General features: G+C 36.9%; 1 long non-coding RNA gene across 1 annotated transcript in view; it reads left to right on the forward strand.

Moving 5' to 3' along the window:
- The window catches only part of LOC146724969 (uncharacterized), a 154,975-nt gene that overhangs the window by 3,172 nt on the left and 126,952 nt on the right, over nt 1-24,851 (forward strand). The window lies entirely within an intron of this gene.

The following is a 24,851-nucleotide window of genomic DNA, read 5'->3' on the forward strand; positions in this document are numbered from 1 at the left end:
TCACGCAGCGGCGATTCGATTCGTGCACGATCACGATGCACGATTGGCGGCATTGCTCGTGATTGGGATGACTTGGCGGGAAAATGTCTTTCACAGAGCGCGTCTCGTTTCCGTCCCTCCATTCTTCCTTTTCCCGCGGAAGAAAGCCATCGCGCGCGATGCCATTCGGTAAATTCTCCACTCGGGTATTGTGAGCGTGTCGGTGGAATATCGTCGGCGAGTTCGGTCGTATAATGAACTTCCTACTTCCACAAATGACAATGGAAATGGCCAATCTTAGAGCGCTCCTTAATCGCCTTCTCTTCTCTTCGGCACGAAATTAGTGTGACTGTCGGCCGTTTTCAATTATTTGAAATGCGCTACCGTGAATTGTGCGTCTTTCCCGGATTCTCTCTTTCTCTCTCGATGAATTTCCCATAGGGGAAAAAATTAAACCGTAAAAGACCACCTAGATGAATGAATCAAAAAGGTCGAAAAATGATTGCTCTTGGAAAGATAATGAGCAGAACTGACAGTAGGTGAAAGCATTATCTGAATTTTATTATTACGTGTGAACTGTTGATTGATGACATTTTAAAGAATGGCATTTTTGCGATTCGTAGCAACGAATATTGCTGAGTTAACTTTGATAAATTTCTTTGTTATATAATTATGATATATACATATAATTATGATAGTACATTGTTTAAATTAATGTAGTTAGCATCTGAACATTGAAAACTTAATAGCAATGTAAAATAAAAATTTCAATTATGCACGGAGAGAATTTACTTTGAAAATCATGATAATCATGGGACAATGACAATATGATATTTATGGAAAAATTTTATGAGTTTGTCTAATTAATATTCACCACAATAAAAAATATTAATATCTATCACGATAAGATATAAAATATTTTCGATTAATTTTACTACTGTACATAGTAAATTAAAAATTTTGTATATTATAATCGATGCACTAATTTCGAGAAAGATGAATAATTAGAATTATAATTACTGTCAATTAAAATTATTATGGAATTTGATAGAAAAATATGCTCTCAATTTCCTGTTGCTAATTATCAATTTTTAACAATATCTTGTCATTCATAAATTTTTACGAAATTTAAATCTTACTAATATTTACCACAATAAAAAAATATGAATATCTACCACAGATAAGATAAAATATGTTTGATTAATTTTACTAATTATAGGTACATATTAATATTTTTTGTGTGGTAAATATTAATCAGAGAAACTCTTATAATATTCTTCCAATACTATATTGTTCCACGGTTATCATAATTTCCAGGGTAAATTCTAAAAAAAAGACTCTGTGTAATAATAATCGCGTGATATAATTTTATGAAGCGTTTACAATCAATAATAATTCAGGTAGATGTTTAAATGTCAGAGTGCAGAACATCGTTCTGCAGCGCATCGAATTAAATGACCACTTAAAAACTGCAGGAGAGAAAGAGAGAGAGAGACATATGCTTTCAAGGAAAGCGACGATATTATTGAATTGCCATCGATGATTTTCCCACCGCACGCGGTATTATTAATCGCGCTATTCGACACCTAATTTTGTGGCCACGTATCCATATGATAGGCGTCAACGAACCATTGTTTTAATTTACTATCCCGTACCTCCTTTCTATCGTCACTTTTACGGCGACCGTTTTTCTGCGGGCGTTGCTTTATCGCCACATAATTTCGAACAAGAAAGCATTTTTCGGGACACGAAGGGCGAAAACAGGCAATATACGATCTTCAATATCCGTTGCTTTTTCTTTTAATTTCAATTTTCGTTATGCACGGATAGTAATTTACGTTAGGCGAGATCACATTCGACCAAAAAAAAAAAAAAAATAGAAAAATATCCCTTTTCCGCTTTACGATCCGCTTTTTATTATCTAATTTTATTTTAAATATATAAACGTTTCGAGCAATTAATACACCCCAATTTTTTTTTCAAATCATGAAAATAGTTTAATTAAGAGAGGAGTATATTTTCAATCTATGATTAATTTTGAAACTTATATCGTCGGGAATAATTTTTCGCGTACATATCCATGTACTTTGTCACGCCAATATTTCGCAAGGTTCCGGGGGTCATTGATGTACCGTTGCCGAGTTTATTGACAGATTTCTTCGTCGATGTACACGCGTCGTGTCGTTGTCAATACGTCTTCATAAATCACAACACGATAATCGGGGACAAAGACTTAGATAGTTAATCGAACGAGCGAGGAGTCCACTGTAAGATCAAGAGAAATTTTTAATAAGTTATAAATTAAAAGTTTTCTCTCTCTTTCTCTCTTTTCGTGCGTTTGCAGATTTTTCATAGACAATCGCACGCTTTGTCAACGATTCTGCACGCATTGAAAGCCATTCGCAAATGCGTCATTTGAAAAGTTGTTTTATTTAGGTGAATGATTATAAGAAGTGTTCAACGGTAAGTGAAAATGATTTAATAGATGTAAAATTGTATCGTTTGTGTGAAAATCTAGAAACACACATTGATAAGGAATTATTAAATATCACGACAGATATATGTATATAGCAGAGATTTTATTCTTCTTATATCGTCATATTACTCGACCGTTATATAAAAGAAAGGTACGTTAAAACGGTAATTTGTATGCGATTAATCCTTTTATAGCTCGATGATATTTCCATCAGCATCGCGGAAATTGGATCGTTGCACATATGTGCCTTCGATTATATTCGGGATCGTAGCACGGGTCAAATCTATACAGGGAGGGAACTTTCTTTTTAATGAAAGCGATCGCGCGAGGGATGATATACCTGGGCGAGAGGGCGAGAAAATAGCGGCCCGTTCCATTCTTTCGCTATTTCCAAATCTTACGGGCGCATTGTGACTTAATTCGCCTTCCTCGCCACGGCCGCGATGGGTGGTCGGTACGGATTTCTCCTGAATTTCTCACGAAGGCACACCCCGTTGAGAGAAGTCACGGTGCGAGAGAGCCCCACAAAGGAAAACGCCGCGCTCAGCCGCGTAATTTATTTGAAACTGACGCCAAACTGGTTATGCGAGACTTATATTTACTTACTCGCAGCACAAAACAGGTCATTTCTTATCTAACTTACTATGACATTTATTTTGAAGCAGCCAATTTGAAACGTTCGAATTAATTAATTTTTTCTTTGGATTAGAGACTTTTCTCTTAGATTTTACCCTGGAAGTTATGGCAACCGTGGGACATCATAGTATTGGAAGAATATTATAAGAGTTTCTCTGATTAATATTTATCACGAAAAAATATTAATATGTACTTATAATTAGTAAAATTAATCGAACATATTTTATATCTTATCTGTGGTAGATATTCATATTTTTTTATTGTAGTAAATATTAGTCAGATTTAAATTTCGTAAAAATTTATGAATCATGAATGACAAGATATTGTTAAAAATTGATAATTAGCAACAGGAAATTGAGAGCATATTTTTCTATCAAATTCCATAATAATAATTTTAATTGACAGTAATTATATATTCTAATTATTCATCTTTCTCGAAATTAGTGCATCGATTATAATATAAACATTTTTAATTTACTATGTACAGAAGTAAAATTAATTGAAAATATTTTATATTTTATTGTGGTAGATATTAATATTTTTTATTGTGGTAAATATTAATTAGAGAAATTCTTAAAGTTCTTTCAATATTGTCCCATCATTACAACGATTTTCATGGTAAATTCTAAGAGAAAAATCTCGCCATGTATATTTATATTATTCTCTAATCTTATTTTCCTAATATTATTCTATTCATATGTGAATTCGGTAAACTTAATTTTACAAGGATGCAAAAGGATGTATAAAAAGTATACACAAAAAAATAGATTAACTTGATTAAATCTTTCAACTAAATTACTATTTTTATTGAACATATATTAATATTTAAGTCAAATATACATTTTGTTAGATTTAATATGTTATATTTAATTTAAATATTTTTATATGTTTAAATAACAAAATAATATTCATTTAGTTGAAAGGTTTAGTCAAGTTAACACATTTTTTTAGTGTACAAAGAAACATGATAAAAACAAAATTTTAATTAAATCATATTTATATTGTGCATTATATTCATCGGAAACGATGAAATTTGCATTTGAATGACGAATTATTCGAGAATTTTTAAAAGAGTTTTGCTTTATGTGTTCGTGTATCGACGTGTCTGAAATAAAAATTATTTTAACACACGCAACTTGACGGTCAGCGACCTGTTGCTTTATCATTTGCATAATCACTCGAAAGATGTATAGCCAGATTAAAAATATGTGTATGATTCGCCGTAAAAATGTAATTATAACGGACATTCAAGTAATTAAAAAAATTTACGAAGATGATTAATAAGTCTTAAAAAAATTACACGATTAGCGAATTCTTTATTTGTGACCAAACCACTCGTTCGGTAATTTATCATTCCATAGTTTTTTCGATTAAGTAATCGATGTTTCATATGTGAATGATAAATAGATTAATAGGCAATATATTTCACACATCAAAAAAAAATTAGCTGCCATAGTTAAATTTCAGCCTATATATTTTAGTCTATATATTACAATCTGAATTTTAGTTATCATGTCTAAATTTTAATTATGGTAACTAATATTTTTTAGCTATAGTTAAATGGAGAATATTATAGTGAAAAATATTAGCTATCATAACTAAAATTTAACTATAATAGCTAATTTTTTTGAAGAAAAATATCTATTGATTGTGCGATAAATAAGGAAATAATTAGAAAGGAAGTTACTCTCGATATATATTTTAATTTTATTTCTACTAGAAAGAGACTTTTTACGATGACAATTTGTCGCATGGTACATGTTATTCGTACGCTCTATCTCGCTAGACAAAATAATCTTCGTTCGCTCATCTCACTTTTGCTCCGCGCTGTCAAGTTTAGTAAAGTCATTGCAATATATTGGCGAATATTGATATTTCAAAGCGCTGAAGACTCTGAAGCGTCGATCCTCTAAACGTCGATGTCGAATAGCGTTCGATCATTACATGACACATCCTCTCCCGCGTCGTTCTGAGTGTTAGATCGTGATTCCGTATCGAATGATCATTATGTTACCACGATGAAGGGTGGCTCGCGTGAGAGCCGGCAACCTTTTCCGATCGCGCCTTTATCGGATCGCTCGGTTCTCTTGTATCTCACCACGTGGGTGGTGTGTAACTATAGCGTATTACACGGGCCTTTAGGACAGTTTAGATGGCCCTATATCAAACGCGCCGTTAGACAACAGCGAATTCTCCTCGCTCGGAAAAAGCATCCTTTCAAACTGCGCGAACCACCTACCAGGATCTTTAATAACAAACTCGATGCACCGGCGCTTCTCTGCCTCTTTCTCTTTTTTTTTTCATCGAGCTTTTGCGTGAAACGTCTTCATCTACTCCCTTTTCTCCTCTCGATCTTCCCTTCTCTGTGTTTCTCCTCGCTTCTAGTCGCCACGATTTCGATTGTAGATCGCGCCATGACTAGCATCTCTCCAACGAGAGATGCGACGTAGCAGATGCATCGATTTCAGCGCGATTCGCGTTTTGGGGAAAAATTAAAAATTGAAAAAATTAATTCACACGCGACAATAATTTTTCTGAATGAATGCAGGGTGTCTAGCGGTCGGGGAAATCTGGAAAACCGGGCATTGTTGAGAAGTCAGGAAATTTTACTATTTATCTGGATTTTTTCGCATCATTTTACATTTGTCTCAATAATTTGACATTTTTTATTAAATTAATATCACTTTTTCTTGACGTTTTCCAGCACGTTAATTTTCTGTGTTGTTAAAAATCGATTCATCTACAGCGTGTTCGTTAATTTATATTTTCATTATTTATTTATATTTTCATTCATAAATAGTTTATAGTGACATGTTTGTTTGATTATCGTACATAATGCAGATTGTATAATTGATTTAAATTTTTGTTTTTTTAATTTCCGAACCTTTTCATTGTTGACAAAAATATCTCAAGCATTTCATGATTTAACATTTAATTGATTTATCATATAGATATATGCAAATTAAATATTTGGAAAAAATAATACTAAAAAGTGAGGAAAAAAATAAATTTCTGGTCTTGGAAAATCTGAAAAAGTCAGGGAATTTTTTTTCATTGAGTCTGCTGGACACCCTGAAATAGTAATTTTTGTACGCGATTGTTTTCTCTCAAGTCTTAGACTCGAATGAATACAGGACAGGAGTGCAGTTTCGGAGCTTGCGACGCGATCTCACGCACGTGTTTCACTTTTGCACGCACATGGTGTCAGGGTGTCACCCGTGCAGCGAAGTCACTGACACTTTCTTTCGGGGCCGTGTCATTTCGGAGTAATCTTCCCGCCGCGGCCGAGAAAACACGGCAAGTTCAAAGTCGGATGCTGCTGAAAATTAACGAGCGGGATCGAGCAATTGCCGTCGGACGTTTCCCGATTCCTTTCTCCGGTCGAGGCCCGATTGCCGAGAATCGTTCCGTTCTCATACTGTGTCGGATAATCAGCCGATGGGGGGACAAACACGGAGGAATCGGAAGGAGTCCGTCGCCTGGGTCCGGTCCTGTAGTAGCGTGTAATCAGTGTCCTTTCTTCTTGGCGCGTTTTCGTGTTATGGTACCCTGTACTTTAAACGAAACGACACATTGTATTTGCCACGCGGACGGTCCGAAATCTCGTCATACTTCGGCGTGCTCGATTTTTGCGGAAGTCAACCACCGACGTCAATGTTACATATCTGTTGAATGTGCGCACACGTATGTGTGTGCATTTCCAGGGTCGGGACTAGTCGAAGTAATCATAACGAACAGAAATGTTTATTTTTTTCATTAAATACATTAGTCGAAACTTTTTATCTATGTAATAAAAACGCGATATATTTGTAGATTTTTATATTAAATTACTTTCAAAATTAATACTTTCGTAGTGTCAAAAATTATTTCGAAATTCTTGCAAAGTTATACTTTGTATTGCAATTTAAAACTATAATTTGAAGTGAAACAAAATGAATAAATGAATTTCACGTAAAGAAAATAGCAATATCATTCTTATGATGAAGTAAATTTGGAAAAAATCTTTAGTAATTAGGTGTACGGCCCTGGGCGACTACCGGTTTCATCTCGACAATTTGTGATTCGAAGACGAGTCGGAAAGAGGGAAGGGAACAGGGAAAGGGGAGAAAGGAAGGAAGAGAGTGAGAGTTACGGTCGCACGCATATTTCAACTACGGATAATTATGTTATTGTAACAAGAGGAAGATGTAAGACTTCACGGCGTTTTTCTGGAAACCGAGTCCCAAAATACATCCCGTACCTGTTTCGTTCGCTCCGTTCGCGTGCGAAATTCTGCGCGACTGATTGTTTAAATGTCTCGTTTTCTCGCGATAAAGGATGAAATATTCAAATTATTTAAAATCGATGCAAACTCTAGCTTTGACAAATTTTGTATTTTAATCGACATGTCGTACACGGAGAGAATTTTCTCTTAGAATTTACCTTGAAAATCATGGCAATCGTGGGATAATTTGAAGAATTTGACGAGTTTCTTTGATTAATATTTACCACAAAAAATATTAATATCTACTAAATAAGATATAAAATACATTCGATATTATCTCACGATTACCACGATTTTCAGGGTAAATTCTAAGAGAAAATTTTCTCCGTATATCAAATTATTTATAAATTCATTTTATTTTTGAATATTAATTAATTTTTTTACACACTACAAGATCAATGTTTCTACACTTTAAGAATTCATTTGACAATTAATTGTATATATTTGATAATTTATCGAATATCTTGATGCCAGCTAGAATATGCGAGTGTGTCAATAATATAAATATAGTGCAAGTGAATATTTTCAAAAGTTACAATTTCCCGTATTTCTACTTGCGTTCTCTCTCACGTTCCCAGTCCACGTCTCACAATACCAACATTGTGTCGATACAACGTTCATGTGTATATCCCTGAATAAAGATCCGGTGAAACAAAGACGGCCGCGTGCGTTTCCGTTTACGCAACATCCTTCCGGTACCGGTTTACCGCTCTCGTTATCCGGGCTTGGACCGCAGTCGCTCGAGTTTGTCGCATGATGTCTCAAAACTTCTCCTCCCTTTCAGAAAGACCGGAGGTTCGTTTACAATAGCAAGACAGGAAGGAAAACGCGACACGTGGCAATTAATCCTCTCCGCTGCGAAAACTGATAAAAAAAAACTTGTTTTATATTAATCTGATCTAATTCTAATTGTAAGTCATCGTTGCTTAAAGAGATAAATGAAAAAAATGGTCATGTTTCCGCGATAAAACACGATTGTTAATATTTGTTTGGTTAGCTTTCTTCTAGCGTTATATTTGAGAAATACATAGATATTTTTGGCGTATAAATATTCTGCGCATTTTTATTATTCTGAACATTATTTTTTTTTATTGGAAGTTAAGAGAATTATAATAGAATAATTAAAGAGCTTGCATAGCGATAGAGATAAACTGGAAATAGGGAATCGCATCGACAGAGTTGATCGACTTTCGTTACCGGACAAGAATGCAATACCGCAAGGAAACGTCCGTTCTGCAATATTGGCCGGATGTCCGGTGGTTTCGTGTGTGTCGAACACAGTGTCGGTATATTTGTAAGGAGGAAGGCTCTTTTCGAAAAGTTTCTTTCGTAATACGTACGTCTGCACGTCCGTTGTTTTCTCTTCCTTTCTCGATGAAGACTTGCGCGTATGAAAATTGCACTTTTTTCCGCGAAAAGAATATAATAAGAAAAGGGAGAACAAACAAGTAAAGTACAATTTTTCTTTCCCCATGTCAACATTTACAAAACATAAAGCTAGAGCCTTATAAAAAGTATAATTATACATAGAATTTTCTCTTGAATTTATCTTGAAAATTATGGTAATCGTGGGATGATATGGTATATTGAAAGAATTTTATGAGTTTCTCTGATTAATATTTTTACCACAATAAAAAATATTAATATTTACTATAATATTAATATAATGTAAATTAATTAAATATAATATTATAGAATATTAATATTACTACAATATATAAAAGATATAAAATATGTTCAATTAATTTTACTATATGTGTATATTAATATTTTTATTGTCCCACAATTACCGTAATTTTCAAGCTAAATTCTATTGAAAAAAACTTGTTCACTTGACTAAACCTTTTAGCTAAATTACTATTTTACTAATTGAACATATATTAGTATTTAAATTAAATATACGTTTTGTTAGATTTAATATGTTACATTTAATTGAAATATTTTTATATATTTAATTAACAAAATAATATTTAGTTGAAAGGTTTAGTCAAATTGACAAAAAAATTTATTTCAGTGCGTGCATAATACACTGAAAAAAAGTTTGTTGAATGAAGAAATATTTATTTGAATACTAATACAAAATATTTATTCGTTTCAAATAAATGATTCATTTGAATTCGTATGGAACTAAATATTTGTTAATTTAACAAACTTTTTTTTAGTCTAGGGTTAAACCGGGCATCTCTCTCGAAGAGGTCCGCGTGAGAAATTCGCGGCGGTCTTCGCCCGGGTGAAATAACCAGAGAGGAACGTGAAAAGGGGACTCTCAGTTTCGCGGCATGCGCATATCTCCGAAGTTGAGATTAATTCGCGCCGCTTAAGCCCCGTCTAAGCCGTCGCGGTCCGAAAGGAGCGTTTAAACCATTTAGAGACGCGCTTCATTGGGAAATCCGACAATTACTAATTCGCCGGTCGCTCGGCCGCGAGAAATCGCGATAAATCTCGTATTATCCTCGGTCTATCGCCCGCAGTGAATGCGTATGCGCGCGCGGATATATGAATTCACGCACGTGTATCACGTGCACGCGCACCGTATACATTTTATATGCACACAGATACCGCGGGATCCACGCGGAAATGCTTAACTTATGAACCCTCCGGGGAAACGACTGAATAGAAACGTCTCTCCGGATCGAGCTATACGCGCGATTCACAGATTGGATCCTCGGCCGTTTCCTGGATCATTGCCAAGGTGAAATCATCGGTACGTCACAGTAGTGCTCGATGATTAATGATCATTCGACGACGTCGAGGATCGGTGCTCGCGTTAAGAGATTCGAGCTTCGATCTTTCTCTCGTCGTTGCCCAGCTACCGATCTCGTGGATCTTCTGTTCGATTTTTTGAATATTCGTCTTCATTTTGCGCGGCTATTAATATCAAGAATATATATATATATACTCGTTGACTCATTAAATTCGCGAAGCCAAATTAGTACTTAATTATTGCTTCACAAATATTATACTCTATTGATATTAGACGTTATTAAATAAATTGGCTGTTATTATTCCGCGTGCTTCCTTAATGATTCCAGTAGTGAATATAAAAAAGGGCAAAAGTCTTCTTCGATATACATATATATATATATATATATGTATCCGTTATTACAAATGAAACGGGGATGTAAAAAATTCACGCGTATTATTATTTACATCGATCAAATTCAGTCGAGTATGCGCGTTACGTGGAATAATTAATGGAGTAAATTATATATCGATATGGGTCGAAAGAGGGGTACAAGATCACGGCGGAGTTGCTATATAAATTAACGTATAATTGCGTCTAGACTAAGATATAAAAACTGTATTTTAAGCGTGATTACAAAGACGATTTCTATATATCGTAACCCGACTTTGCCTCACCTTCAAAGACGAGAAGGCGAGAGATATTGTACAGCTTCTGTCTACTTCGAGTAAAAGAAAAAAAAAATGCGATAAATTGCCGCTCCCTCTCTTCTCATTTCTTCGAGATGACTCGGCAATAAAATAAACGTTCTAAGCATCAATAGCGTCAAAATGAGAATAAGATCAATCGGATATTTATATACCGGTCTATTTTGCCGGAATTGATTGGGATCTGAAAGGAGAGGATTAACGGGGCGAATATATATATCTATAGTCTTCCAGAGTCTTGCCACCGCCTCTCATTACGATCTGGATCCTAGTTCGGTTCGCTCTATCTCTCTCTCTCGACTCTCGGGACTCTTCAGGAGCCGTCGTTCGCGGTAGAGGTCAGTCGTTAACGCGTCACGAAAAGATGGACGAGCCGCTGCCGGTGTCCGCGGGCGCACAATGGCATATTAATGGCTGTCGGTAGCGGTGATAAATTCCTAGGTTGAACCCGCTCTCTCGTTCTCTCCGCGGAGTAAAAGCGCGTTCGTTCCTCTCTCCTTCCTATTCCTTCCGTCTCCCTCTGTTTTTCTACCCCAGGGACAGGGACGGGAGTTTGGTGCGGCGACAATGAGCGCGAATAACTCAACGCGCGATAAAAAGACGAGAGAAAGAGAGATGAGAGTTATGCGCGCGTACAGGTGAAATGAGAGAAAGAGACAGGAAGAGAAATGCTCGCTACGGTTAATTGCCTTTCCTAGATGGTCCGGTTAGAGATCAACGCTAGTTAACCCGCCTCCCTCGAGCTACCCTGTCGCGAGGTGCATTATCTTCCTCGGGATGTGTCAGATAGCGCTGATGCGTCCGCTATGGCTCGTCATCTCGACTGTCGTGCACGCGCGCGAGATGGAACGGATAATATGGCCTCGGGAAGAATTGTACGTGGGATTTTGGATTACGCGGAACAGCTAACGAGAAACGAGGAAATAAAGTCGTGATATCATTATTCTGTAAACACACTTTTCAGGGTGTCCAGCGGTCTGGGAAATCTGGAAAACCGAGCATTGTCGGGGAATTTTAGAAATTTGGAATTGTTAGGGAAAAGTCAGGAAATTTTACTATTTATATCTGGATTTTTTTCACATTATTCTACATTTGTCGTATTCGTCAATTTATATTTTTGTCGTTGTGATATTTTGTTTCAATGTGTTTGATAGAGACAAAACTAAAAAATTTGATGTATAATGTATAAATAAAAAATGTGATATATTATTTAAATAATTTATAGTGACATGTTTGTTTCGATTATCGTGCATAATGCAGATTGTATAATAATTGATTAAAATTTTTGTCTTTTGAACTTCCGAATCTTTTCATTCATGATTTAACATTTAATTGATTTATCATATAGATATATGCAAATTATATATTTGGAAAATATAATATTACAAAGTCAGAGAAAAAATAAATTTCTGATCTTGGAAAATCTGAAAAAGTCAGGGAATTTTTTTTCATTGAGTCTCCTGGACACAGTGTTTAACGCGATAGCTATATATTAAAAAAAAAATAATACATATGCAATGATAGATATATGATGATGATATTAATCCATGATACGATTATACGTCATTAAAATGGCATTAATGGACGGAATCGGTGAAAGATGATCTCTCGAGAGAGCGTAACTCTCTCGAGAGTAATTCGTAGAGTAAAGTTAACGAGCGGTGAAAAGTTTGCGAGTATTTGAAGAGCGATTGGTACAGCTGATATACGTCGACGCGTTACGACTTTCGGACGTGCAACTTTGGCGTAATTAACTGATTCGAGGATAACGCCTGGGCCTGTGAGATACTGTGGAAGAATATTTTATGCGAGAGCATTTTGAGAGAACATTTCGCGCAATTAGGGAAAGCGACGAGAGTCAGATTTTGCTGATTGAAAACACGGAAAGAGATATGACAGCGTTGATTGATTGATATCAGGAAATTTTCCTCGACAAGCGGTTACTTTCCAAAATCACACGCACAGAGAGAATTAATTAATCCTGAAAGTCATAGTAATCGCAAGACAACTATATGATAATTGGAAGAATTTTGTAAGAGTTTCTCTAATTAATATTTTTATCACAATAAAAAATATTAATATCTACCACAATAAGATATAAAATATGTTTGATTATTCTTACTATGCACATAGTATAATATTTAATACTTTTTATTGTGGTAAATATTAATCCGAGAAACTTTTATGTTTCACAATGATTACCATAATTCTCAGGGTAAATTCTAAGAGAAAATTATTTCCGTGCGCTTTTTAATTTAAAGCGTTAATAAAAAAAAAAGATTTAAAACGTCGACGAAAAATATGTATAATATTATACGGGGTATACTTTGAGAAACGCCTTTTCGCATATTTCTCGATGACCGTGACGGAGCAACTCTACGCGATTTTCGAGCGAATTGCGAAGCTATCATTAAGTCGTTTACGCTGCATTCTCCGTCAATTAAATCGAACCTAGTGCAACGACACGCCACGGGATCGACCGTCTTGACCGAATCTCCGTTATACCCTTGCCCTGTCTTCGTGGAAGTCCCCCGGAGCGCGTAGACGTAGACGAATAAGCGCCGGTTAAAAGAGCGCGCTTCCCTTTTAACCCGACGTGTCCGTCCGCGAGTCCCCTGAGGTGTCGCTCGCACGACGCGAAATATCGCCGTCTCCGGGACTTTTCGTGATAGCTCACGGCCTTTTATTAGAAAAGATTTAGCCGGCGTGTGCCTTCCTCGAGGCGGCACCGGAATGACGATTCCCAGGTTTTTGACCGCTCCAGGAATCCAGCCGCCCCCAAATTCGTCGTTCTCCACCTTCGCTATTTTGTTCAATCACAGGGTGTCTAGCGGTCAGAGAAATCTGGAAAACCGGGCATTGTCAGGGAATTTGAGAAATTTTGGAATTGTCAGGGAAAAGTCAGGAAATTTTACTATTCATCTGAATTTTTTCATATTATTCTACATTTGTCTCAATGTTAAAAATCGATTCGTTAATTTATATTCTCACCGTTGTGTTATTTTATTTCATTGTGTTTGATAGAGACAAAACTAAAAAATTTAATATAATATAAATAAAAAAGGTGAACCTTTTTATTGTTGACAAAAATATTTCAAGGATTTCATGATTTAACATTTAATTGATTTATCATATAGATATATGCAAATTGTATATTTGGCAAAAATAATACTAAAATGTCAGGAAGAAATTAATTTTTAGTTTTGGAAAATCTGAAAAAATCAGGGAATTTTTTTCCTTGAGTCTGCTGGAACGTCATTTTTTTTTAAAGAAATTCTGGTACAAGATTCTTTATTAGGACCATTGTATCAAGGATACTGGTGATTTCTCTCAGAAATACACTGCAATAAAAGTGATTGATTTTATTCTTGCCATCTCGCGAATAATTCTCGGTGATTGAGAAATTATAAATATACAATTATTTCTGAATATATTACAATATCAATTTCGATGAAATATTTTTGTTTCGCAGTGACGCGAGGAAGAGGTAACGGTTTGCAATCGAAACGGTAAATTTAGACCGGGTAGATTCAATGACCGACTTCTTAATCTTAATTCTGAATTATCTGCCATTACCATGTGATAAATGATAGGATGTCGAAACGTTCCTTACTAGTTTCACAGCACATCCTTCTCATCTCTTGTAGAACGGAAATATCTTTACGATAATCGATTATTTATTCTCACGAGGATGCTTCTAGTTATGTTTGAATTTATATATATATGTATGTACACCAGTTAAAGAGCGCCGGTTAAACTACCTGTTCAATTTTAATGACGAAATACACGCGCTGATATACCGGATTCATCGAAAGAAAAGAAACGGAGTCGCGCACGTGTAGAAATTCCATTCTCCGGTATCCTTGAGTAATACGTTTTCTAATGGCTGTATTCATACGCGTGACGTACTCGTTAATCAAACGCGAACTAATGCATTTAGAATCATCGCTGCGAGCGGGAACTGTGCGCGGAAACGTCGTGCGCCATTAACCGCGAATCGCTCGCGGAGCGAAAAAAAAGGAGCACAGTTCGTAGATTAAATAAATAAATCAGCGAGAAAACGGCGGCGTAGCTAAATCCAGGCGAAATCTGACGATGCCGAGGCGTCAGAGTGATGTATCGCGTCGTCCTATAACGGCTTCAACGGATAGAGTTATCAAACGCCGTTGAGGTCCAATGAATTTCTATTCTAGTGTTGAAAATAATTGGTGCTACTTTCGCGCGTCTGTCAAATTTGTGTAGTATATCAGTTTCAAAAGTAGAAAAGAAATATGTATACGCGGAGAGAATTTTCTCGTAGAATTAACCCTGAGAAAATTGTGCTAATCGTGGGACAATATTGGAAGAATTTTTTTTAAGTTTTTCTTTTTAATGTTTATCGCAATAAAAATATTAATATGTACATCGTAAAATTAATTGAACATATTTTATACATATCTTAATGTGTAGATATTAATTTTTTTATTGTGGTAAATATTAATCAGAGAAACTCTTATAAAATTTTTATTCTTCCATACCATATTGTCCTAAGATTAGGCACCATAATTTTCATTTTATTTGAGAATACTTTTATATACATTTTTATTTTTCGCAAAAAAATATCTGGTTAAATAAATGTATATAAATATAATATTTTAAAAATTACAACAACTTTAATTAATTTTGAAAGCCAAGTATCGCGAAGGTCGATTCGTGAGAATATCAGCCTCTGGACCTCGATTTCGTCGATTCATTTGAATTTGGCGTGACACATATCGATAGTCGACCAATAGCCACGTGTGACGTCACTCACCACCTTACACGAGACATCTGGCAGGAGGAAACTCGACGCGTTCTTTTTGGGTCTTCTACATCTTCCTCTATTTCTCTCTCGCTGCCTTCGCGTCGTGGATCCTCTTCCCCGAAAACGTCTCGCCGGATTCGAAAAGACAATCCACCGCGGAGCCTCCCCATTCTTCCTGCGTTTTATTTTACGGCGCTCGGTGCAAATTGCCGAAGGATTCGAGGGGCAGCTCTGCGTGCTGCGCGCCTCCGGGCGATGAATTATTATTGTCTCGTGCCTCACGCAGCCTCACGTTATGCGGGGTCTCTCTCTCTCGAAAGAGAGAGCCCGGCCTCGAAAAGCCCAAATAGCGAAAAATAATATCGCGCTCTTTGCATGGCGAGGGAGAAAATAACAGGATGGACTGGTGGTGGCGGCGACGGCGATCTTGCTGGTATACAGACGCGTCTCGCGCAAACAGTTTTACGGACCCCGACGTATTAATGTACCCCTCGATATTGCTCCGTATCTGGCACACCGATTGTTCCAGTACCGGTTATCCAGTATCGGATTATCTCGGATCGTAATCGTGGATTTTAATCTCCCGCGACGATTGTCGAGTTATTTTTAGCGTCTTCTCGCTTTCGTGGTTCCCTTTTTCTCATACTGCATTGAAATCTGATCAATATTTTGACATTTTTTATTAAATAAATATCAACTTTCTCTTGACTCCCAGCACGCTAATTTTCTGTGTTGTTAAAAATCGATTCAAGTGACAAAACTAAAAAATTTGATATAATATAAATAAAAAAGGTTATTATTTATATAGTTTATAGTGACATGTTTGTTTCGATTATCGTACATGATGCAGATTGTATAATAATTGATTAAAATTTTTGTTTTTTTAACTTCCGAACCTTTTCATTGTTGACAAAAATATCTCAAGGATTTGATGATTTAATTGATTTATCATATAAATATATGCAAATTATATATTTGGAAAAAATAATACTAAAAAGTCAGGGAATTTATTTCATTGAGTCTGCTGGACACCCTCTCATTTTAATTGACGAATAAACTAAATTCGATTTCTAATATTGATCATTTTTTACGTATCACGAGAGAGTGGGGTGGCAAATTCGTATAAAAGATAAACTGTAAATTCTTGATATTAAATTTAATTAGTTGATAGAATACCGAGGAACTCTGCGATCAATAACGATCAATTGGAGGAAAGCAAGAAGATACACTATATAAATTATGCAAATGTGTGTTTCCAGCACGGTTTCTCTCTCTTTCGATCGTGTTTTTTTCGATCGCGATATCGATTCACCAGTGATTGTTTCACGCTGGCCGCAATTACGCGAACGCGGTGTCGCCCGAGGTTTCGATTTCATGAAGACGTATTCGCGCGCGCGCGAGATCTCGGCACCCACGTGTGCGTGCGCTCGCAACAATACGTCAACGCGCACCCACATTCATTGTACGCGAGGCAGGGCGATTTCTCATTGTAGGTGGAGGAGGCACGGTATGAGAGTTATTGACTCGTTTGATCCTGGGTTACGCCCCGACCTACCTTAACTTCGAGTTACTATCTTGCTGCGAGAGAGAGCTCTCGCGTCCCACGATATCTCGCGGATCCAGTAACGATCCCCCACGAGAGAATCTCTGTCTGTCGACTTGTCCGCGAGGGAAAATTATTTTCGAATTCGAATCAGCATATCCACGAAAAAATAAGAGAAATTACACACACACAAGTGACTATTTATATTACATTAGAATCTTGCAAAAATAGAACAGCCGTAATGATCGTAATACATGGAGAGAATTTTCTCTTAGAATTTACCCTGAAAATCCTGGTAATCGAGAGACAATACGTGATATTGAAAGAATTTTCCAAGGGTTTCTCTGATTAAAATATTAACGATAAAAAATATGAATATGCACACAGTAAAATTAATCGAACATATTTTATATTTTATTGCGGTAAATTATCTGAGACAATGAGAGAAAATTCTGTATATATTTTCTTCATTGATTTTTCTTAGTAGATCGAAAATTAAAATTTTGAACCACTAATATAAATAATTGAAAGATAATTAAATGATGTAGCAAATAGATATACCTATCGATCGAGGAAAAATCTGATTTCATCCGTGAATTTTGTATTGTGTCTGAAAAATTGCCTTCACACAGGACGATTCCGAATGATCGGTTCGCGATCGTTTGCACCGTCGTGAATTCGATCGTCAATGCAAACGATAAGGGTCGTGCGTGGCTGCCGGGTGCCATTTAACAATGAACTCGGTAACTCGGCCGTTCGCCTACTGCGGATTCGCCGATCGACGATATAAATCGCTGGGTTCGTTAGTGAAATCAGCGCCGGGAGACCGCCGGCGCTTTAAATGCACGCCGTGAATGAAAGAATGATGGCGCTACGCTAAGTGGAGAGAAACGGGGTAGCCCGAAAGAGAAATGGACCGGGCTTGGCTGAAGGCGTTGCGTACGATGTATAATATTATACTTTATACTTGGATCGTTTCGATAATCCGCGCCGATCTCTCGCGTCTTTTCGTCGCAAAGAAGGGGCCGAAAAAAATCGGACAGGGGATTTTTAACAATAGTCCATAAGTTACAAACTTGTTGCTAATAGTTACAAACTTGTACTCGTTATACCAACGGTGCGCCATGCATTTGCCGCGAGAGATTCATGTGGTGCGAGAAGCCTCTCTTCTCGAATTCTCTTAAATCACTCGTGTATCTCAACAAACGAGCTAGACTGTCGCTGGTAACGGCGACTCGCTAACATATCGCGGATGCATTACGCGGCTTCGGTATTCAACTCGGCGAACGATATATATATATGTGTGTGTGAGAGAGTGTAGAATTTACATCACCGGTACTGTCCTCGCGATATATTTGTAATCGAAATCAAGTCTCGAAGCGAGACGGAGTGGGGCTTTTGATGCGCGTGCGCGTGTATAATAAAAAAAAGTATCTATCCGCGCGGTTAATTGGCGCCTCTTTAATATTGCAAAACGGCGTGATAATTCATCGGATGGACCGTGCAATTAGGCATGATAAGTCACGGCGGTTCCAGTAGGCGCGAGCGAAGAAATTCCGCCTAGTGCAGCGAGACCGATCATCATTTGCATTCCCGGGGGCGGTCAAGGTGCGAGAGAAGAGAATATCGAGAGAGAAAGAGAGTAGCCCGGTTGTAGGCAGAATAGATGAGAAGGAAAAAAAAAGGGAACGCCACGGAGCGCATCCTCTCGCGAATCAGTTTCGGTATATCTGCCACTGCTCTTCTCCAGATCGTTTAATCGGCGTATCTTGCGCCCAGTTTTCGCGCAGTTTATCACGACTTAACTAGGCGTGTCCCGCGTATCGGCTCCGGGCGCCAATTCTAAGGATCCGATGCACCGGCAGTCCTAGATAATTCCGACTCTCTGGCGGAGGATAAGGCAGGTGTGGCCGCATCCTTAACGTTGTACGATCTCCGATCTCGCGTCTGTCTCCGCGATCGAATTCGTCGATATCTCGCGGATGCTGCGCGCGTGACGCGGCGGATTTTCCTCGGATGGATCGACGAGCTAATGTCAACGCTTATTAGTTGAAGTTTAATTCGAAACGCGTCATTTTTTCTCTTTTTATCAATATTTTTATTGTCTTGGAAAATGTAAACGATACCGATCCTAACAGCACACGTATCCCGAAGACGTTCGGAGAACATTCTGAGGATGTTTGAATGTGCTCTGAGTATCTTTCGGATATGTTGTGCTATTAGGGGAAAGAATATATTTATTAATCGATTTATGCAAAAATGAAAGGAGTTTGACACGCGTACGATTGAGAAGAATATTACTTGCGAAGTAAGTCTCGGGAGATATTTCGATTTAGGGATTACAAGTCCGGCGAGACGTACTTTCCATCCGTAGACCAGATCTCGGGGATTAGACGCGTGAATCGGCGGCTCGGCTATTTAATTATCGGCGCGCGATCGAGAGAGCGGCCGTATATCCGCGATACGGATCGAGACGGTAAATCCGCGCGCGACGCGATCTGTTATTACGCGGCCGTGCGTGCGCGATCTTTCTCTCCTTGCGAGGACTATTTATAGGCGGGATACATAGAGAAGAAACACGGAGAGAAGGAGAAAGAGAGAGAGCGTGATCCCGCATCGCGATACGAGAAGTCGAAGTCGCATTGTTACCGAACCGTCGACGCTGATTATTGGCCAATGATACCGATTTCGTAGGGGATGACACCCTCGGGCTGTTATTACCATACCGTCTATTCCGATCGTTTTCCTCTCATTTGCATACGGGGTGTCCTGGCCAAGAATCGCCTGTAAAAATAAAATCAGGGTGTCTAGTGGTCAGGGAAATCTTGGAAAACCGCGAGCATTGATTTTTCACATTATTCTACATTTGTCTCAATAATTTGAAATTTTTTATTAAATAAATATAAACTTTTACTTGACTCAGCACGCTAATTTTCTGTGTTGTTCAAAATCGATTCATCTACAGTGTTCGTTAATTTATATTTTTATCGTCGTGTTATTTTATTTCAATGTGTTTGATAGAAACAAAACTAAAAAAATTTGATCATTTAAATATAGTTTATAGTGGCATGTTTGTTTTGATTATCATACATAATGCAGATTGTATAATTGATTTAAATGTTTGTTTTTTCTGAATTCCTGAACTTTTTTATTGTTGAAAAAAATATCTCAAGGATTTGATGATTTAATATTGAATTAGATATCATATAGATATATGTAAATTATATATTTGGAAAATAATATTAAAAAGTCAGGGAAAAAATTAATTTCTAATCTTGGAAAATCTGAAAATGTGAGGGAATTTGTTTCATTGAATCTACTGGACAGCCTGTAATTCAAGCGAGTTTAATCTTTTTCTATGCGTCGGAATTATATATTTCGATCAATACATGTCGCGTGTGACATTGATCGAGTATTATAACGCATAATTAAGTATAATACTTTCTCCTGATTTACGATCTCTTTCCGCGTCGTCAGAAATTAGGACGTAAGTCTCTTGGAGTGAAATTTCACGAGGTGAGAAGTTATAAAACAGACAAAGAGATTTTAATTAATTTAACGATATCTTGGTACCGATGACAGCCTTAATCGAGGATAAAAAGAAGGCGAAGCGAATCATCGCACGTGGCTCGTACGCACGTGGATATTTTCGAGATACGTCGGTGAATAAACTTATTTTTTCTCTTTTTTTTTACGCAGAGCCGTAAAGCCCATCGTTAAAGCTGTTCAATTTATACGAGCTGTAAAACTTTCATACCGCGATATCGGTACTTTCAGAACGCGGATGAAGCATCCGTTATTAACTACAATGAGTTATCGTTCGATGATCATGCTTCCAACAATCACCGGATTAAGCGGAGTTTGATTGAACACCAATAAGTGCGCGTATTTTCTAAGCGTCAGCAAAATAAGTAACCTGCTCTCTTGTTACCCACATTAATTCTAAAATAAATAATTACTCGGACGCTGGTCTTTTAAATTGATATAATTCAAAACGTCATTCTCTGATGAAAAAAAATTAAGCAAACATTCAACTGCGCAAAATGTTTTCATTTTATATCGTCTGCAATATTTTATAAGCACAGTTATATTTGTGCCAGAAAGTTTTAGGAAATTGCAAAGTTAGATTTAATATGTTACATTTAATGTAAATATTTTTATATGCTCAATTAACAAAATAATATTGAGTTGAAAGGTTTAGTCAAGTTAACAAATTTTTGTTCAGTGCCGGAAAGTTTTGGGAAATTGCAAAAGTGGAAGGTTGATACGATAATCATAAATCGCTAAAGACGGTAATCACAAATGAAGAGATAAACTCTCGCGCGCGAGAGTAAGAAATAATATACACCTCTCTCGCTTAACCGCTGCACTTTAGGACGCTCGTTTATGCCGCGATTCCGACTGAGACACCGTGGCGACTCTTTTGGTTTTGTTCGTCTTACCGACCATTAACGCGGTCTCGAATGCGCAAAAAGGCCTGTTCGCGAGATCGACGAGAGAAACTTACCGTTGCTCCTTTTAAAAGAACACGTTTCTGCTGCATTTATCCGTGCCGAATTTCTACACCGGAGAAGAAACCGAGGACGAATCTCGTCCTTCTCCTTCGTTGTCACTTTACGTCCTTTTTTGAACCTCCAAGTGACGAACAAATTGAAGTGAGATTTCAAGAAATATCGTGGAAGGAGGTCGATTTTTATTCGATACAGATTTCAAACAATTTTCTTAGGTACAATGGTAGGCTGACATTTTTTTTTTATTACTATTATGAGTAGCATAGTTGCTCGGTATAAATCTGTAAAGACTATTAAAGTAGAATAAGTTATTAAGTCGCGAATTCGATCGTATAGTAATTGAGACTTTGCAATATTCTTTCCAGTAGTAAAATTAATACAATCGTGGGACAAGATATATAGTATTGGAAAAATTTTATAAGAGTTTCTCTGACATATTTTTCATTGTAATAAATATTAATCAGAGAAACTTTTACAACATTCTTTTAATACTATATTGTCCCATGATTACTATAATTTTCAGAATAAATTCTAAGAGAAAATTCTTTCCGTGTAATTACCATATTTCACTAATGCTATAATAATAATTATAATTGAAAAATATTTCAACTTCAAACACATCTCATCAATTTTAATTCAATTATATAAGTTAAGCGCAAATTATGCAAAATAAAAACCAATTCAGACAGAGGAGCACATTTAAAGTGTTTCGTCTAATAGAGACGCTCTCTTTGAAACTCGCGATCGCGATGCGGTGACGAGTCGATACGTCGCGATAACAAGCGGTCCGATAATTATGTCGACACAGGGAGAGGATGGAGAGAGAAGTCGCGAGTGGGGAAACAGCAGCTCGTGAAGCAGCTTCCGCGTTGCGAAGGATTTCTGCGACCGAACTTGAATTAATGACGCGGCCGTGTATTATTGTCCCTCTTGGTTCCCGAGCCTCCATGCCGGGGCATTACGGCAACGGTTACGCGGTGACAGTGCGAAAACGCACGCACGCGGCCGGCGCGGTCAATGAATCGGAGACGCGGACGTGGATGACGCGCGCGAAAGAAGACGCGCGCGGCTGAACGCCTCTCCATTAAATTATAGCGCGGTCCACACGCACGGCGAACCGTCGAACCGTTAAATCGATGAATCCCGCGATGGAATTCGCGCCAAGTACTCCAAGTCGTCCTCGTCTCTTCGCGCTTTTTCCTCCCGTCTCTTTCAGCTTTTCCCTCAGCGCTCGTGTCCGCCGTGGCGAATCATCCCGAGGGAGAGAAACGAGGGTCCTCGGGCGAGTCGAGTGCAAGAACTATATAGGAATCGTTGGAATCCGGAACTTCATTCGCGCTCCTTTTTATTCCTCATCGTCCTTTTTTTCTGATTCTCGTCAACCAATTGTTTATTCAAGCATCTTCATGATAGAAATCAGGAGGATCATTTTTTTTTCTCATCAAATGCCGATGTTCATACATATGTTTATTCAATTTTGACGTTAGAAGGAGTTTCGGTGCAGGATTAACTATCTCATCTCATCTTTGTGGGGGTAGTTTTATTTACGATTAATGAGACAAAACCCCCAAACAACATCACGTCTAAAAACGGGTCATAAAGACGTCTTAAAGACATGTTTGATTATGATGCCTAAAATACATCTTAATGACTTCTTTAAGACGTCTTGTCCCGATTTTAGACGTTTTATTGTCTGAGTAAGATATTATATAGAAATAAAGTAATATAACTAATGGAGTAACTTTGCGAGAAGAGATTGGAACGTATTGCGGACGATTCTTGGGACATTTTCGCTCGATGACGGTCGATGAACGCTCGCAACGCTTTACAGCTCCTGCTGGGACGTCCGAATTTCCCATCCGTCAAGTCCTGAAGCGCGTTTCCGAGCGCAACGCCTTTACGAGCGCGATGTGCGCGCCAAGTGGAACGAAAAATTAAGCGCGCTCCTTTTTCCCTCGCGCGTCGCAAGCGTTATTACGGCTGTTATGTGTGAATTTTGTCGTTTCTTTCCATGGCTTTCACGACGAATCGCGAATTCCCGCTCGAGACGAATTAAGTCGTCTTTCATTACGTCGCGTGCGCGCGCTGCAAATTTACTTTGAGACTCTATTCCGAGAAAAAAAAAGAGAGAAATATATGTTAATGATATAATATATGAAAATATAATTTTTAAAAAATTTAATTTTTATGTGGTTTTTAGAAAGCGGTATAATATTTCATTTTCTGTGACGCAGGTCTAATAAAATTGTTATGCAAATTTTTTCTTAATTCCTTTTACGATTTTTACGGAGATGCGTTTATAATAAGTGGACAAATTACTATTCCAAGAATAATCTTTCTGCAATTTTTTACAAGATGTTAAAACATTCAGTCTATTTTTGTGTCTATTCAATCTGTTTGTTGAAAAAATTAGATGAGACATCGATTTATTCTCGTTCACACACGCTCACGGTTGATGACGGTTATGCGATGCAATAGAGCTAATACGCTCACTTAATAGCGTAAACTGCCATTATTGCAATTACTATCATTACTGCAATTATAACGATTGCCCGGTGGCGGAGCGACAATCTACTTGTCGTGTTCGATCTGACGTTCGAGATAAGCTTTGTGCGAATGTGTAAAGATTATACCCGTGTAATTTATTTCGCGATGCGGTAACAGCAATTTCCATGCTATTATTTATTTAGCTTGAATTTTGATTTACATGCATGATACTTGTTCGATTAAAACGAGAAATAGGAATCATGATAAAATTACATAAAATATATTTTACAAGGAAATTATTTAATAATATTAAGTAATGTAAATTAAGTAGTTGTTATTATGTGTATACGCATATATCGTTTTCAATTTTTATAGCGCAGAATTTTATTAGCTATGATTTACAGGTACACGAAAAAATATTAATATTATAATTTTATTGTCTCCATACTATACCTAACAAAAATTTATTATGTCTAGATTTTACTTATGATAATTAATATTTTTAATTGCAATTTAACAGGACATTTTCTCAGTTAAATTATACCTTAAAAACATGAGTTATTATAGTTGAAATTTTATAAAATCTGATATTTATTTATGAAATACATTCACTCTGAAAATGATGGTAATCGTGGCACAATGTAGTATTGAAAGAATTTTAAAAGAGTTTCTCTCTGATTAATATTTACCACAATAAAATTATAAAATATGTTGAATTAATTTTATTAAATAGTAAAAATGTATTATATACGTATTAATATTTTTTGTTGTGCTAAATATTA

This window comes from Nylanderia fulva, unplaced genomic scaffold, assembly GCF_048542155.1.
Source record: "Nylanderia fulva isolate GAGA-0341 unplaced genomic scaffold, ASM4854215v1 Scaffold11, whole genome shotgun sequence".
In the NCBI taxonomy this organism is placed as follows: Eukaryota; Metazoa; Arthropoda; class Insecta; order Hymenoptera; family Formicidae; genus Nylanderia; species Nylanderia fulva.